At 38.9% G+C, this 19459-nt stretch overlaps 1 pseudogene across 1 annotated transcript in view; it reads right to left on the bottom strand.

Annotated features, from left to right (window-relative positions):
• The window catches only part of LOC306843247 (RNA polymerase II elongation factor ELL-like), a 39534-nt pseudogene that overhangs the window by 19584 nt on the left and 491 nt on the right, over window positions 1–19459 (bottom strand). Inside the window, exon 2 of the transcript XR_013785976.1 lies at window positions 16048–16095. The product of XR_013785976.1 is annotated as an RNA polymerase II elongation factor ELL-like (transcript). The remainder of the gene's footprint in view (window positions 1–16047; window positions 16096–19459) is intronic.

The following is a 19459-nucleotide window of genomic DNA, read 5'->3' as shown; positions in this document are numbered from 1 at the left end:
TAAATACTTTATTTTTGTTCAGGAGACAGCAATCTGTCATTTGTGCTCGAGTGTGTCCAAAAGTGAGGTGGAAAATGACAATGACTATGGACACAAAAAGTCACTTTAACAAATCATTTAAAACTGTTTTCAGGTGTGTGGTTTTCCATCAATAAAATGACAGGGAATGACACCTTTAATTCTCTCTGTCAAATAGAGCCATGGGGTATTTTCAAATATGTAGGGTTATGCTGTGTGAGCATGTTTGGTTAAAAACCGGTTTAAAGAATGCATCTATGTCCTAGGGCATGAAAGCTCTCAAAAGCGTAGTGCAACCTTTGTCCACAGAAAATGAACAATTTTCCCAGCAGTGACTAAAGAAACTAAACAACTGCTTGAATCGAAATGTTCCTCTACAGCAGGGGTTTTCAACAAAACAAAACAAAACAAGAAAAAACTAACTATAAAAAAACAAAACACAAAAAAAATCTAAACAAAACAGACAAAAAAAATAAAATGGCTTTTGCACAAGGACCAAATTATACTAATTGTAGTATGGGTCTTAATACATAAATATATACAGTTGCCTTTATATTTTAGAGAGGGAGTCGCTCAAATATAGATCATTATATTTACAGGTCCTTCGCATCAAAGTTTAACTGTGTTTATGAACATACAGGTTAATCATTTGAACTTTCTTGAAACGGCATATTTCAATGTTTTAGAAAACACAAACACTGACCTCTTCATTTTTAGAAGCACACTGGACTCATTTCAGCTGTGTTTAATGAAGTGCATAAATACCCTAGCAAGCAATTTACCATCCTACAGATTAAAAAAACAGCACGTACTGGCACGGCAGAAAAGGGTTTTGGCTGTCAAAAATGCCCGGTCACGCAGTACAACCATAAGCACTGTCGGCCACATGGAGCCAATAAAAAGTTCCCAGTCTCACAAACACAAATTCAGCTTCACAACCCCCACAGAACGAACCCTGCCCCCATCATTATCTGTTTTCTGTGCGACAAAACAAAAACTCACGAGCAGTCACAACATACTAGCAAACAGTAGCCCTCCACAACAATGGATTCTCATGGGGGTTGCATTGGGGAAAACGTTGGTAATGACCCAGATATGTCCTCGGCTTCAAAAACCGAGGCAGTACGACATGATCAGACTAATGCAACTTTTCCTGCGGCAAAAAAAAAAAAAAAAGCATCATGGTCAGCCAACAGCTATTTCTGGGACTACAGCTGTTGCTGGAAGCCACTGCCAAAAGTGCTAGTCTTCTTCACCCAAATTCAACAAGTCATTTCAAGGAGGTACCAGATGTAGGTCATGGCAATGCTGCAAATGAATGAATAATCATTTGCGTTTCAAATGGGTACACTGACCGAACAAAAGCCAGTCACCTCTGAGGCATCACCAGAGCCTTGGATTTACAGTCTTTACCCCCCTTAAAGTCCCCTTTTTCCAAAGCATCACATCCCCCATCCTTTTCCCTCAAGGAGACAAGCACTGCCCCCCCCCCCCCCCCTCCATCCCCTGGTCCCTTATCCCTCCACGTGGTACATTCACTTGTCGACCCCTGGCTCAACCACCATGCACACTTCATATTCTGATTCTAATCAATGTCATGCAGGTCAGTCCATTCTGGGAGCTGCCCTCTTTTTTCATTCCCAGTTTCCTCCTCGATCTTCATAACCATATGCCATTTACTCCCTTAGTTCCCAGCTTCTGTCTCCAGGGAGAACGTGGTTTTTCATGGCGGCAGGATCACATGTAGACCACTTAGATCTGAATAAGAGCGATTTATATAAGCAATAGTGGCGGGAATCAACAGGCAATTATTATTGCGAGATTATTGCGATTTTAAAAAATTTTCTGTATACTAAGTATTGTGAAAACATACATTGCAATATATAATGTTAACAAATCCTTCAAGGTGTACAAATTGGGACACTAAATGATGCTACGGGTTTATTTTTGTTGCACAATAGCGTACAAAATAACGCAAGACAATTTGACTTCAAAGTAAAAAAAAAAATTTAAGATTAGAATTTTCACCTTTTATTACGATAGGACAGATTAGAATTGACACGAAGCAAAGTGGAATAGAGATTAGGGGGGCAGGATTGGTAAAGGTCATTGAGTCGGGATTCGAACTCGGGACGCCCGTAGTGCAACGGCGCTGCATGTTAGCGTGCTGCCCAAAAGGCCATCACCACAGACCAAACTTGAATAAAAAAAAAAAAAAAAAGAAATATATATATATAAAAGATAATGTGACAGGTGAGCAGTGTTTAAGAATGAGCAACATTCTGGTACTATAGAGATGTCATTATGAAGACAGCTTTCTTTGATTCTAACTGCGAGTTTAATTGAAAGTTTTGTTGCATCCCAGTGCGCAACTGGCTTAAAGTGGTGTAGCACCATAAGTGTGTTGAAATAAAACACATATTTAGCCTTCTGTAACAGGTGCTTCAAGATCAGATATGCGAGAACAAGCTTTCTTTACACAGAGAAGGACAGAGAGACAGAGAGAAAGAGAGAGAGATACAGTAGCGCTGATTCACTTGCGCTGTTTGGGAAATTGCAGTTTGAAAAATATTTCAAAGTTGATCTGGTTTTTCTGCATTACATGTAAAATTATGTGCATTATTTACCTGCAATCTCAATCTCTCAAGAGTCAAATACAAAGGCTTTACGCAAAGTTCATTATCTATGTTGCAAAGTTGACTGTTAATACATTTGCCTTTTGCTCCTTTCTGTGTTTATTCCTCCAGTGAAAGCCAACGCCCAACTTGGCAGGTGAGACTTTATCAGCTTTTAGATCAGTACATTAGGTAGTATACCACTAAGGTTAAAATGCAAATACAGACTGCTTCGAGGGTTGCTACTGAAGCGTTAATCGCTCTCCTTGAGCTGTGTGCGTTTATGATGATTGCGATTCAAGCTCTTTGTGTCATTCACCTTGTTTTCTCACAGTGGGTCTCATTTACTAACCATACACAAGCATTTGAACAAAATCTTTTGGGAAAATGTTATAGTGCAGAAATCAAAGATTCATTTATGAGCATTTTTAAAAATTAACTTAAATATTACATTTTAAAATAAAATTTTAACATTCATTACTCCAGTCTTTAGTGTCACATGATCCTTCAGAAATCATTCTAATAATGATTTTGTGCTCAAGAACCATTTCTTATTATTATTATCATCATCATCAATGCTGAAAATAGTGGTGTTTAATATTTTTGTGGAAACTGTGATACATTTTTTCAGGATGATGTTTATGATGACAGTTTAAAAGAACAGCACTCATTTGAAATAGGAAAAAAATATATAAATTTTAATTGGTTTAATGTGTCTTTGCTGAATAAAAGTATTTTCTTTCAAAAAAAATAAAAAAATAAAATAAAATGAAACTGACCCCACACGTTTGGTTTGGATGGTGAACAACCAAAGTATAGGCCAACTGATACCCTCAAATACTAAATTATTATGCATTTATTAGTGAATGAGACCCAGTGTTCTTACAATCACTAAGCAGTTCAGTAAAGTAACTATGCCAAGCAACAGTACTGTTGTTCAAACATTTTCCATTGTCAATAACATTAACACATACACAGGTGAGTTTCATCCACGTCATAACATCCAAATGGCATCAGATTGACAGGATTCCCATAAGCCACAAGGGAGCAGAAAGCCCATCCTCTGCAGTCCATCTTCTGCCACATCTGCCGCACAGTGCCATGTGTGTTTGGAGATGTCAAATACTTTCACTCTGCTGTAAGGTGTGAACTGGTCTGGAACAGAACGACTTAGTGGGGGGGCCATGGCCAATGGGGACGAGACAAAGGCCATGCTTTGTAGCAACCATGGAAAAAAACAACCCCGCTTCTTTCTAAGAACATTATAATGTTTTTATGAGGTGGCGAGATGCACTGAACCCCAGATTTAAAGTACTCAAAACATTCTGCTCATGAGATTTTATGACTTAAAACGCTTGTGTTTTGTTCCTACGAAGTGTACATCTGTTTGGAAAGAAGAGAAGCTGGCGTGTTGTTTCAGGTGGTGTTTTCTTTTCCCTTTCTTAAGACGAAACAGAACATCTCGTCCTCACACTTGGCATTATTTTTTCAACCACCTAGAAACTGACAACCACCTAGTAAACAATAAACTCTGCCAGCTCACTTATTGTTTAACCATCTCAACATGTCAGAAAAGATGGAAAGTTTCAAGCAGTCTATGACTCTTTGACTTTGACCAGTCATGTAATGAGCACTTTCCATTTCAGAGCTTAGTTTTCTTTGGTCTGGTTAAATTAGTTCCACTGGTTCCATCTACTCTACAGTCAGCCTTCATCACGATCATCGCCATTGTTATCTTCTCTTCTACGGCTCCTGTGAGGCGCTCGTCTTTTGTCCCCGCCACATGCGATGGCACGGAGTTCGGCCTATATTATTCATAAGCAGCAGGAACGTGTGGCCTGTAGGAAGGGGGAAGGGTGGGGTTTGGGGCATCCCTGCCTAGGACCGACAAACGGGACTACATGACCCCCTGATCCGAAACGGACAGAGCCACTCATCCGAAAACAAAAAACAAAAAGAGGGATGGGGGAGAGGGACGAAAGAAAAACAGAGTGATAGAGAGTGACAGGAGAGGAGAGAGATAGAGCTTGAGATTACAGTGCTAATGGTAACTACATAAAGGGCAAGATGCAACATAGAAGAATTATGGGAACTGTGAATTATGAACTGGGCAAATGTTCCTCTCAAATCCAAAGTCACAATATCTAACCGTGTGTTAAGTAAAGTGTACACTATGAGAATGAAGCTCAAGTAACTGTTGGTACAGTCTGAAGCAGTTTGTCTTTTTCTTATCTTTAAGATACATTAAAGGAAGTATCCAAAAATCCAAAAATGACTGGACTGAATTAGTAACCAAATCAAATCAACCCTGATTTTAAATACTCTGGATTTTTATAAAATATATTTTGAATCAAACGGAAACCCAGTGAATTGTGAATCAAACTGATTTACTTTCAACCCAAAGATATGCACAAAACACTTGAGTGTTAAACACAAGAGTAAGAGCCAAAATACACTACCGTTCAAATGTTTAGGGTCAGTCTTATGCTCAGCAAGGCAGCATTTATTTTCCTGTGACGGAAACACTATCCTTCAGAAATCATTCTAATGTAATAATTTGGTGCTTAAGAAACATTACAGATTATGAATAAACAAGTTCAAAAGAACAGCATTTATTTAAAATAGAAACCTTTTGTAACATCGTAAATTCCTTACTGTCACTTTTGACAAAGATGAGAATGAAAATGAAAATTCTGTCATTGATTACTCACCCTCATGTCATTCCATTGCCATAAAACCGGGCTGTCCAAACTCGGTCCTGGAGGGTTGGAGCTAAACTCGGCAGGACACCGGCCCTCCAGGACCGAGTTTGGACAGCCCTGCCCTTCATTCATCTTCAGAACAAAAATTAAGATTTCTTTGATGAAATCAGAGAGGTTTCTGACTCTGCATAGACAGCAACTCAACTGACACGTTCAAGGCGCAGAAAGGTAGTAAAGACATCATTAAAATAGTCCATGTGACATCAGTAGTTCAACCGTAATGTTAAATTTAAAGAAATTTAAAGAATATAAAGATATTGTTGAATAATGTTCTTATTGTTTTTTCTTTGCTCACAAAAAGTATTCTCATAGCATCAAAAAATTACAGTTGAACCACTAATGTCACATGGACTATTTTAACAATGTCCTTACTAACTTTCTGGGTCTTGAATGTGTCAGTTGTATTGCTGTCTATACAGGGTCAGAAAGCGTTTGGATTTCATCAAAAATATCTTAATTTGTTTTCTGAAAATGAGCAAAGGTCTTACGAGTTTGGAATGACATGAGCGTGAGCAATTAATGACAGAATTTAAATTTGTGCATGGCCTATCCCTTTAATGCATCTTTGCTGAATAAAAGTCTAAAATTCTTTTAAAAAAATACAAAGAGTGCTTTGAATCAGATGGTGCTTGGGGCAAAATTGGTAACTTCTGGATTTCTTGTCCTCTTCTTTCACTCTCACAATTTCATTGGCTGTTCCTCCCCGCCGCTCTCTCACTATTCAGGACAGTATGCACATATGACATGTGGTTGGCCAGATTTCAAATCAATAAATTTGAGCATGTCACAAGTGTGAAAATGTTCTACGAGTTAGCAAACCAGGCTTTTTGATGCAGACTAGTCCCATATTTAAAACACGAAAGGTCGACGAGTCTTTTAGTGTGCGCTTGACTCAATATAATAATAGTGACTTGAAATAGTAATAGTGCTAACAAGTGGCATTTAAGAGGAAACACAGAATGCATGCTGCCTTATGGGAACCCTGTCATAATTCTCAAAAACTCTGGGCTTCTCAATCACACCATTTGTGATATGATCGACGAGTGTGCGTTGAGTCATGGATTGTAAATGCAACACATGAGCTCGCCTCTGTCTTTCGCATTAAATCACTCTATCATGGTACTGGGCTGAAGTCCGTTACATTTAAATGGGGAGGAATCAGAGGGGGTGGATGTGGATGTCTGTTGATGCATGGGGGTTGGTTTAAGGATAAAGGGGGTTGGCGATGAGAAGTTGTGGAGCTGAAAGAGGGGTGGTGGAGGGGGTTGTGGTGGCTGCTTCATCCCCTGAGGAACTGCCTCGGATGCCAAGCAAAATCTGTCTCTCTCTCCTCTCCTCTCTAGCACCTGAGGGCTAATCTGTCAAGCTCAGTAAGCACTGGGCGACCTGACTCCATAACCATCCCTGTGTGTGTTTGTGTGTGTGTGTGTGTGTGTGTGTGTGTAGGTAATGGGGGAGGAGAGCACCCCGCATGCTGCTTTCATATGCACCCCATTCACACAGCAGCCAGAAGCCATCCTCCACTCGCCTATCAGTTACTATAGTGACGAGTCTGCGCAAATTAAGTAGAGGCAGGTCTATGGGGGCGCCCACAGCCTCACTGGCCTCTGAGATTACAATAGTGGAACAGTTCTCTACGTTTTGATTGGTTGATGGCGCACATTTAAAAAATTCATACATAACGCCAGCTTTGAAAGGCTAAAGGCAGTCTTCTTGCTCAGCATGTGTAGTATTTGTATTTTTATACACTTGCTAGAGAATTGGTGTGAAAATGCAGGGAGATAAGATAAACTATCAATGAGCATTTTCCAATTAAGGATAGTATCAAGCCTGGACAGACTCAAATTTAAAGCGCACACACACACACACACACACAAAATTACAAGTAATTTCTTCAAATAATGTTAACAAAAGCAGTTTGAAGCAGCTTTCCTGCCTCAGTGTAAAAAAAATATATTATGTTAACATTTACAATAAGTTAACGTTAGTTCATGCATTAACTAACATTAACAAGACATTTGCTACATTATTTATTAATCCCTGTTAACATTAATAAAAAGTTAAAAAATAAAATATTAACATTATTTAAAATGCTGTTCATCATTAGCTGATGTTACCTCAGGTGCATTAAATAAATAAAAAATAACAGATATAACTTTTGATTTTAATAATATCAATAAATGTTAAAATTAAGATATTAAATGCTTTTTCATTGTTAGTTCATGTTAACTTGTGTTTAACTGTGTTGACAAATAAAACTTTACAGCATTACCCATATTATTTATGCAATTGAGAGTTTTAAAGTAGTTGTATCTGTGAAATAGGATGTCACAATTGTGAAATAAAAAATAATTTCACAATTATGAGAAAAAAGCTGCCATTGTGAGACAAGGAGTCACAATTCTAAAATTATAGGTGCAATTACAAGAAAAAAGTTTCAATTCTGAAACAAGATGCAATTGTGCGTTACTGAGTTACAATCAGATACGGAGTTGGAGTTATGCAAAAAAGAGGTCGCAATTGAGGTGAATAGTCACTAAGAAATAAAGTTGCAATTATAAAATATTTTGTTACTCTAAGGCTTCCTTAGGTTCTTAATTTTTAAACTCGTCATACAAAGATCTTCATTCAAAGCTTCAGAATAAAAACTTGTTCCTGAAATCCAGAATGTTTTCAAGCCAATATTTATTTGCAAGACCGTTGCTGACTTCCCCGACCAGTCACACTCTAGTCTGCCGGATGGCCTTGACAGACAAGCTACACGAACAAAAACAAACCTGAAAGAGGTTTCCGTTTCTAAATACATCCATGTGACGGCTAGACGTGGCCATGAATGCTCTTCAAATAAGATTTAAATAACCCATGTGACGAAAAACTACTATAAACTATTAGAGAAGCAGTGCATCCTGCTGGTCCGAGCCAAAGCCCCCTGCTGCAGGCACGGAATCAATGGATCTACTCATGTGACTGAAAAACGCCACAACTCATCCCCGTCAACGACAACAGGACGCAGAAAGGCTTAAAGAAAAAAAGAACATTTAAAATTAAAGGAGACCATAATATGAGCTTTTAATCGTCAAATAAGGGGTGTGTTATGGATTCAAAGAAAGATGCTACACAGACAAAGTTTGAGAGGTGCAGCCTGTTAACAGGCAATACACATAGAGCCTAAGAGCTATCAGAAGTCGGTCCAGGCACGTCACAACTGTGAGCGTGCCCTGTGTGTGTTTGTGCATGAAAGGTCTGAAGTGTCTGTGATCTTCCCTTACGATTCTTGGCTCCATTTAAAAGCTGTGAGATGTACCGTACAACATTTTTAGAAGAGTTTCATATACACACCACACGCTTTCCACATTAATCACATTTTATCTTCACAGGAAGATATTTTGAAACCAAAAATGTTTTACTTGGGGATCTTGGTATGCACAAAAATAAACCAACATTCAGCACTCACTGGGAAGAATGCTAAAATCAGGGCCTAAATTTGCATGAAACTGTTTTTGCATTATGAAACGATTTTTGTCCCTATGACAAATCATTTCAATATTTCCATTTTTCTGACATGTAACACAGGTCACTGTGTGTCAGTCTCTAGTTAAACCTGAACATGTCACAAAAGCATCAAGATTTATAACAATTATGATTTGTTCATCATATTTTTGTTTGTACAGCATAAAGGGATTAATCTTCAAAGCACAAATTAAGACATTTTCAGTGAAACCTAACAAAAGCATAACTATTCTTGTTTGATGCGAGAGAATAAACCTGACTGAATAAAATAAAACCTTGCCCTTGAGCAAGGCACCGAACCCCCAATTGCTCCCCGGGCGCCGCAGCATGGCTGCCCACTGCTCCGGGTGTGTGTTCACGGTGTGTGTGTGTGTGTGTGTGCATTTGTTCACTACTCACTGCTGTGTGTGTGCACTTGGATGGGTTAAACGCAGAGCACCAATTTCGAGTATGGGTCACCATACTTGACAATACGTCACGACTTTAAATTATGCCATCATATAAAGTGATTGTGTTTCTTCAAAAGACATTCAGATTCATTCGGATTATGTGCTTGAACTTTTTGAAAAGTCAAATGGACACAGAAATCTTTTCAGGTTAAAATATCTCCATTTGTCTTTCAAAGATGAATCAAAGTCTTACAGATTTGGAACGCTGAATTTTGTAAGAAAAAAAAAAAACACTGACAAGATATCAGATTTAGGGCTGCATACCTTGGAGAACCTGGCGATACGATACATACCTCGATACACAGGTTCACGATTCGATACGTACCTCGATACAGAGCTGTCTCGATACGATTTGATACAATGTGACACGATTCGATACGATTCAATAAAAATACATGGGCCAGAGCCAATTAGTTAATGCTGAACACATTTACTCAACAAACAGAACTCTGCATTTTTCTTCAATTTATTGAAGACAAAAGTGCATTATAACAAAGTGCATTTTGCTTAAATATTTGCAACTTTAAGTGCTCTGATTAATTGTACACAAATTGTATTAATCTGGAAATTACCACAAGTCAACATTTAACTTTCCAAGGGTACAGTCTGAGCTCACACAAGCACAAAATCTTCTTCTTATTATTCTTAACTTCTTATTAAATCTTCTTATAATTCTTTTTTGTGACACCATGTACTGCCATAACATATTTCACTATGAAATCACTTAAATGCTACATCTTGCTTTAACATTTTCCATGAGTTTTTTGAAACTCGCGGGCGCCGCTGCGCCCCCTAATGGCTGGGCGGAGTATCGATACTAAGGGCTAGAATATCGATACTGTATCTTTTATTATTATATCGGTATGTATCTAAGAATCGATATTTTGAGCACACCCCTAATCAGATTGCAAAATAGGCTCATTGGAAATATGTGCCTCTGCATTTCTGCGAAAATCAAAAAATAACGTACCTATACATACAAATCGCTCCAGTTTCCAGTTCAAATGAACACTTGAGGCAGTAAAACTGTCAACTTTTATTCCTTTTCACACAAAGTATGATTTGTAGGTCAGTTTCGATTAATAAAGCCTAATTACTTGAGGAATATTATGTTATGAATTTTTAAATTTTAACATGCTGCGAGATTTGAAAATGTATACTTTTGAACGTGTCACATATCGGCATGAGTTTTCTAATTCAGTTGCTTGGTAGCTCACGTGATACGGCGCTGCACTTGAGTGGTGAAGAGCACCGGTACGAACCTCGTGAAACTACGGTTCAACAAAACTGCTTAAATCCGCATAAGGAAGTTAAAATAGCACGCCTGCATCAAAAAAAAAAAAAATTATATCACTTTTGCTATACTATCGGGTAGGTTTAGGTTTGGTGAAAGGGATATTATAAACATGATAGAGCATTAACTTTTAGCGACACTGTTATTTGAATTTTGAACCACCGCAATACATACCTGAAGCAACGTTAACACAAACACAGCAAAACGTGCCTATATCAACGTAACAAACACGTGCCAGGGTCACGTATCGGACCCATGTTTTAGCGCCACTCACTGGATATTTCACTTTGAAACTGGCACGAAACATCTAGTAAGTAAATATAGTAAGTATCCAGCCAACCGGTGACCAACTCCATTTATGCACTTTCCAAAGCAACTTTTTACATTTGATGCCGAACAAGTTTTAGGGCCTGGCTAAGATCACACTATTTAAGAAAAGAAAAGAAAAAAGACATTAAAAAGGAGATCCTCCCTGCTTTTGCAAGGACCTTGTCAAAGATGGCCTGGCAAGAGCATGCAGAAAACAGCTCTGCCAGTCAAAACACTGGGCCCCAGACAAGACAGGCATTCGGGTCCCTGTGCACGTTGGCGAGCACGTCACATCTGGATGAAAGAATCGGCGTGTGCCCTTTCATTCACACGTGGGACAGCTCCCCCCACACCGCCTCTGCTGCAAGAGACTCTCTGCGTTCTACGCTCATTCCTCTTATTGTCATTCTAATTAGCTTTTACGAAGGAAAAAAGCCAAGCTCGCACACACACACACACACACACACACAGAGGCCCTGCCTTGCACAAGCACAGAAACTAAAAGACACACAAACAAAAATGACCACACATACAAAATTCAAAGGTCCCAAGCCAAATTTTAGAATAGGGGTGCTCCCTCATCCTTGGATCCATTGAGTAAGCTAAACCATTGAGGACCCTGTGAATACATACTAATGTGCTCTAATATACACTCTCTGAGACACCATCACATTCTCACGTACACACACTCATCGGAGGTGCAAGATGGAAAACTGGTGAATCCCAGTGAGAGAAAAGAGAGGATCAGGTTGAGACAATCACAGCGATGACAAGAGGGACAGACGGGTGGGGGAAGCTAAACCTTCACACACTTACCATGAGAACATCTCAGAGAGAAACGTTTTACCCCCCACCTCCCAACACAAACTAATGCCACAGAAAACACACACATAAATATACACACACACACTCAGAAATACATGCTGCAGTTGGACCGTCTGCTCATAGTCATAAACAGGTGTTTTTTTAGTTAAACAGTCAATGATATGACACTTTTTGTCTAGATCTATTGTTATTCAAAAATACATTAAAATTTCAATGCATTTTAAAAACTATGATGAACATGTTTTCAATTTCTCAATCTGAATGAATTTTTATGTAACTGGTACAACAAAAAAAATAGGTATATCTCACATACATCAACTATAAAGGGCTATTCACACTGAACGCAAACATTCGTGCCAAATTTTCGCATTCAGTGTGAAAAGCCCTTTATAGATGATGTTTGTAATATTCCTATTTTTTTGTGTTTAGTGATGACACTTTTGAATCAAAACAATAGATCCCTATGGGGCTATTCACACCAGGCACGATCATTTGCGGTGCAAAAAAGCGAAGATTTTTTTTCTCATCCTGTGTGTTGATTTTTTTTACCCCGTCACTCCACGATGAAGCAGGACGTCCAATCAGATTTGAGCTTAGATCACGTGCGTGGAGCAGCTGCTGTTGCACAAAAAGGCAAAGGCTGCATCCGAAACCTTAAAAATGCTGCCTTCGGAGGATACATTCCAAGGTAGGAAGCCATCAAGGCACATCCGAATCCAAAGTTAGCTTTACTTCCTGTCTCATGAGATACCTTCATCTGATCGATTTTTGAAGGCAGCATAGATGTATCCTTCGCTGCCTTTGATATCCCACAATCCTGTGCGTTCCATTCCGTGACTGTTGAGTTAAAAAAAATAAAGATGGCGTCTGAAAGTTGCGTTTGGTGGTTAGTTTGTGTGTAAATGTATATTTCTGATTAACTTTTGCACTTTTGATGTTATCTCTAGTGAGAAATTAGTGTTATAGCAATTAAATATTCGTTTAGTTATCACCAATACTCGTTCTATATTGTTGTAAAATATCATTACGCTGCCTCAGAAGCCTGTCCGAAATCAGTTTCGTGAGGTGCCTTCGTGCAAAAACGCTGTCTGCAAAGTCATTGCCTCATAAGGCTGCCTCCCTGCAAATCAGCTGCCTAAGTTTTCGGATAATCAAACACAGAAGAAGAGTATTCTGAGCTATTCCAAGAGAGAACAGAGTGGATGCCAAGTTCTTATTATCTTTGGTATCTGAGAACAGATTTATTCTCACATGTTCTTAATATAATTTGTATTAATTCTCCACTGAATTATGTGATCTGGGGTGTCTGTTTTCTTACACGTATGCGAGTGTTAGGAGTCAGAGCGCGTTGTTTGGTGCTGTTAGTTGGCGCCACCTAGCGTGCAGGTGTGAATTATCTGAAGGCGAACAATCGTTTCGCGCTGGGTGTCAAAGTAACGTTCGTCTGCGATTCGCCTAGCTTTTTCGCATCGCTCTCAGTGTGAAACGGCCTTAAGACTCATTGACGTACTCGCATGGCAATTTTCAATCTTGTTTTGATATGGTTAGTTCTGGTTTTAAATGCTTTTAAATGCATCAAATTAAATATGGTGTCACCCTGAATATGGTCTATTTAATATGCAAGAAAAATTACTTTTTATTGGTTACAGTGCTTGACATTTTTAGACTAAAGACAACAATTTTATACATGCATTGTTATCAATAGAGAAACCGATATATTGCCGTAAGTGAGGGAGCATATTATTTTGCAGAACCATGTAGAAGTTTCGTTTTGAAAATAGCACAAGTTTCCCAAAAATATTTCATACTAACATGAATACAAACACATTTAAGATCTTGGCAAATGTGTTTTTAACTAGATTTTCGAAAAGCTTTCTCTTTTTCATCACAGACATCCATCATTCTCAGACATACTAATTTGTCACTGACCCATAAAAGAATTATGAAAATTGTGCAATGCATCATGCAGTGCACGATTCTGCATTATACTATGCTCTCACAATTTAATATGCTCTCTCACTTATGCCCATGTTTTAGTTTCTTGATTAATACAAGATTATAAAAATTTATGTATAATACAAGGATAAAAAAAATCAGATATAGCTCGTCAAACTGCAGGACACTGCCATTGTTCCTTCATATTTTACTCTGTGAGAATTGTTTCTGTTTATTGAGACAGACATCTATATTTGTAGCCTCTGGATAACTAATTTTGTGCAGCAAAAATCCAATTACCAAAAGAAAATGAGGCTGCATGATGTGAAATCCCAGTCTTTGAGAATCCGAGCTGAACCCGAACATCGTTAGTGACGCCATCAAAGGCATTCAGATTCCATAAATCCTCCAGGATTGGGGATCACTCCCTTCAATATGAAAGGAATTTTACTACTCTAAACATATTTTCTTGTGTTATTTCTCGCCAGTTGCATCATCCTCCTCCACAGATGGAGAGAATCGAGCTCCCCATCTGTAAAAACCCAATGATGGCTAAATTATTTGTTAACTGCCACATAAGCGCACATTATCAAGGCACTGTCAGTTGGATAGCCCACAAAAATTGGAAAATTCTGTCATCATTTTACTCGCCCTCATGTCATTCCAAATCTGTACACATTTCTATCTTCTGTGGAGCATAAAAGATATTTTGAAGAATACTGGTAACCAAACAATTTCAGAGAAGACAACGAGACAAAACGACATGAAGCGATATGAGAAGTAAATGATGACAGAATTTTCATTAAATTTTTGGGTGTACTATTCCACTAAGTTAGTGGAAAATGGCAGCTGACAATCCTCAGCAGGGCACTTCCTGACTTTTCCACGTTGCACCTCAAAGATCTGGAGACAAGCCAGGACAAGGTTTATGGGAATTCCCTGGTATGCGGGAGCCCTCCTGCAGGTGGAAGAAAGTTACCTGGCTAATAGGACCAGAAATGGGAACGTGTTGTTCAAAGATATCCATCTGTTGTAAAACTATGATACTCCATATTATATCAATCCTGAGTGAAGTGAAAGCATCCCGAGGTTACGGCTAATAGAATGACTGATAACGTGGTTTCGGTAGCGTGGACTTAACATCACTCCCTACCCCCAGCTGTAATAGCTTAATTTGTCACCCTGACACACATACAAACACACGTGCACGCGCACACACACACTCAGCTCAAACACCTCATTAATGCCCAGCAGCCCATTATCTGAGGAGGAGGGGATGAACGCTTAAATTCAGTGCAGACAATTTGAATATGTAATGGGCTAAAGATATAATCACTAAATCTAATTCGACAATTAGAATGGATTCCAGTTTTACACACTTGACAACTATTCTACTCCAATTTGAAAAGGGAAAGAAACTTCATTAGATCAGATATTGCTTGACTACATGTGACAGCATTTTGCATACTATAATTGTGGAATTTGTGGGGGTCGAACGGTGCTTTAGGAGACACGGTGGCCATGGTTATCCCCCTCCTTCTCGCAGGTCTTTCATGTCTGCACTGAGACAACAGGCATAGAGACACAAGCGGCTCCCTTGGGTTAACCAACACCCCCACCTCTTCCCAGAGCTCTTGACAAAGCCTTTCCAGTCGCCAGTCTGACCCAGTAACCTGGCGAGCAGCTCGGGGGTGTTGAGTAGCCTCTCCCGGGCTTCCGACTGCAAGCACAGTCTACCGTTTATGTCTGGAGCGAGTCCCTTTCCTGTCCCACTTCTGTATATGTTTTAGACGGGGCTGATTGTGGCAAGCAGGCGCTGATGGGGAGGTGTGCTACGGCTGAATGTGCTAATCCAGTTAGACACAGGCATCTTTCTTTACAGCCGTTTCACTGGAATGCACCCCCTACCAAAAATCCACCTAGGTCGTACAGTGTGACCGCATGCCACTGCCAATTTTACTGGCTGTAAATAACAATACTCTCATAAAAACCAAACCGCTGGCCCGCAAATGTTACGAAACCCAGGAATCGCATCCAAACGATGACACTTTCTTAAATGACTCATAATTGTGCTTATGAACATGCGTGCTGCTATAATTATATAAATGCACCCAATCTAGTCGGGCAGGCCCTAAGGGTGGTGTCACTGCAAGCTACAGTTCCTTCTCCATTTCAGGCGATGGTTTAGGAGCTCATGAAATATTGAGGGAGTATGCAGGCAGCTGAGGGGTGTCGTGAGTTTTTTGCTGCACGAATCGACAATCAGGTCTAATTAAAGCATTGCAATTTTTAGGCGTCAGGAGGGGTGAGGAAAAAAACATTCATCTTACCCCCTGGTTCCCCTTGAAGCAAATTGCCGGCTGATTTGGTAAGGACCCCTGGGGACAGAAGAAAAAAGGTAGAAGAGGTTGGTTAGCATCTACTATTATTATATAAAGCCAAAGACGAAATCTTGGAAATTAATTCTCTCCAGCTGAATTTCTAGGCTGGAACCCTCATAATGCATTTAGGTACTTTTTGACCCTAAACAAATACATCATTTAAATAAAAAATTAGTACGAGGATCAAACTTGCAAAATTCACCACGACTATCAATTCATGTAAGATGTGAAATTTCCAAAAATACATATTTTTTAATGAATAAAAAGGCAGCAATGCAGTAATTACATGGTAATAATATAGTAACATTCAATAATGACATTTGAGCATTTACTGATTAATGGGAAGTTACTGATCAGATACAATATGGTTTACGTTATGACTGTTTTATAAGCTTATGTTCCACCAATTTCAAGCAAACGAAAGTACATGTAAAGACTTTGAATGAATTATGAGGGTTAACAAAAACAATGCAAATGTAAAATGCAAAACTGAAAATTCTGTCATCATTTATTCTTTTCGTTGGTCCAAACCTGTGTGACTTTCTTATATGAAACACAAAATTACACATTTTGAAGAAATGTTTTTGTCCATACAATAAAAGTCAATGGGGCCCAAATCAACACAACTGGACCCAATTAACTTTCATTGTATGGCCAAAAAACATTTTTCCAATGTGCTTGCTCCACAGAAGAAAGTAAGTCATACAGGTTTGGAATGACATGAGGGTTTTCATTTTCTTAATTGTTTACCCACAATGCCAGCATTTCCACAAACTGTGTTTAGGTACTAACTTCAGTGAAATATCATGCCTACCTATTAGCCTCCCTTCACAGTAATTACAGTCTCCTCTTACTTACTTGCCCCCGTTGACAGAGGCACAGTTCTCTCCTGTATTAATTCATGCAGACTGCGAGTGAGGGGGGTTGTTTCTGAGAGAATGAAAGGCTGGCTGTCACTGGCCTCTCGGCAGTGTCATGGTTCTGCTTGTGCGAGCCTAAAGATCAAGGCCGGGCTTTGCTAATCTGCACTGGAATGAGACAGATTAATAAATCTCGACTTGAAAGACCTTACATGAGTCAATCAAATGTTATTGTGTGAGGTGTGGATGAGTGTGAGGATGTTGAGTGTGTGAGGACTTGTAGAAGTGGGGGTGGGATGGGACAAACATCATGGGAAAAGCTTTTAGCCACCAAATGTAGAATTGAGTTTTTAGCACTAATTAGGACTAAAGGTAAGTTACAAAAAGCATTTAATCTTTTTTCTGAAGGTACATCAGATAAAATCAAGCAGGCCTGGACATTATCTACCCTGTGGTGTTTGTCCACCACATAAAGTGTGTACAAATAGGCCTTTTATATAACCATCTCCTGCTCAGCTTTTAACGCTCAGCTCGGCGAACGTCCAGGAGCATTAACGACATATACACAAGACAGACTCATTCACATCAATAACGTACATTGCTGAGAAACAAGGAAGGAAAAAAAACTGAGGCTTCCCCCAGCATAGCTCGAAACCATTAAGCAAGGTCAAAAGATAGCACTTATTATCTTCAAGGTACAGCTGGAGCTTTAGTCAACAAGCATGTTTATCTATTATGGATGTTACAGGGAGAGGCCGTCATGTCACTCTACACATACACCACAGCTCAAGTTGCTTATTAAAAAAATACAGGCTTATTGGTTCTGTGTTTGCTGTCATGTGGTCGGATTAGTGGCTAAACATTACTGAAGGGGGTGGTGGTGCTGCTGTAGCTAACTTGAACTTTGTTTTTTTGTGTGTTGTTTTATTCTGGTGCAGTGAAAGCTTCTAAGAACATAATGAGCATAGTTCAGAGGAGGACACTGAAGTATCTAATGACCGGACTTGACCGTGTCTTTGGTATTAATTTGATAAATGATCTTAGTTATTGTTGTTTTCTTTCTTGTGATCTCATTTGCAATTAAAATGTAATATTTATAAAATTTAATTAACATCTTCAATTTATATTTTATGCAATAATGTATATAACTAGGCTTGGAAAAGAATATTATGAAATACATTTTTACCACAAGTGCCCCAAATTTCTGACTCTGACAGACTGCCAGCTGCATTATTGTGACATTATTGTGACTGAAAGTTATTAAAAACGTTCTGGCATATCAAATGGGGCAGTTATAAAAATTGAACATATTTACTTCTACTTTTCACTCTTTCTACGAAGTCACATATGATTGACAATAGTACATTCATTATTGAGCTCCTGTTGCAAGCGCGAGGAAGTCTTCTTGTATTCTGATTGGGTCAAACGACATTCTACACCGCCTGACGGACCAATGAGCGATGACATCGGGACAGCGTCCAGGCGTTTAAAGAACTAACAACAATACGATAGAGCACGCCAACAAAAACACACCTTTATCGTCCAGTCATCTACAAGAAGCGCTTGGGTTGAAATGAAGCTAACTGGCCAAGTGCCCCGTCCAGCTGGCGTGCACGTTTTACCGCTGAGGTATTGATATTACTGGAATCTGTGCTGTCGAGCCGACGGTGACAATGCGAAGTGTATTGATTACTCAACTGCGTTTAACTAGCAAAAATACGGCTTGCAAGGAATTACCTTTACATGAGGGAAACATGACATTTAAAGGGCTAGTTCACTCAAAATAAATTATGTTATCTCATCCGCATGTTGTGACGTTCTTTCTTCCATAAAACACAGAAGGAAATGTTACTGAGAGCCTCAAATCCCCATTCACTTACACTGCATGTTTTGTTTTTCATACAATGAAAGTGAATGAGGACTGAGGCTGTAATTCTATAAAACATCTTCCTTTTGTGTTATGCGGAAGAAACAAAGTCATAGAGGTTTGTAACAACATAAATAATGATTTAAAAACATAATTTGGATTTAATCGAGCAATTGCCATAGGCCTATATAAATTAATCAATTAAAGAAGCAATTATAAACTTAACCTTAAACACTACCTACAGAGACAATACAAGGTTACAAGCGCTTTTATTTTTTGGATAGTTCACTAAACATTTGAAACGTTACTCGAATATAAGTCGATAAAACATTTGATGGGGAAATGAAAAAGGCAGCAAATCTCAATGGCTATTTAAATTGCTAAATGCTACTTAAGGTTTATAGTTCATAAGATCGAGCTTGAGCCTTGAGCCCCTCTCAGACCGTAAGATCCCCGTGAGTGTTATGAGTAAAAGAAACAATTCTCATCTTCGGTTTAAAATGATCATAATGGGCATAAGTAGGGCAGTGTATAGCATTAAGACAGTGTTATGTTACATTTCGTATCATTTGTCAGAAGAAATAAAGCGGCGACTTTGAATCTTAAGAGGAAAACAGGAGATTTCGTAAAGCCA

Source organism: Barbus barbus (assembly GCF_936440315.1).
Source record: "Barbus barbus genome assembly, chromosome: 23".
In the NCBI taxonomy this organism is placed as follows: domain Eukaryota; kingdom Metazoa; phylum Chordata; class Actinopteri; order Cypriniformes; family Cyprinidae; genus Barbus; species Barbus barbus.
Note: the sequence above shows the minus strand (reverse complement) of the source record. Positions and strands in the feature narration are given on the sequence as shown.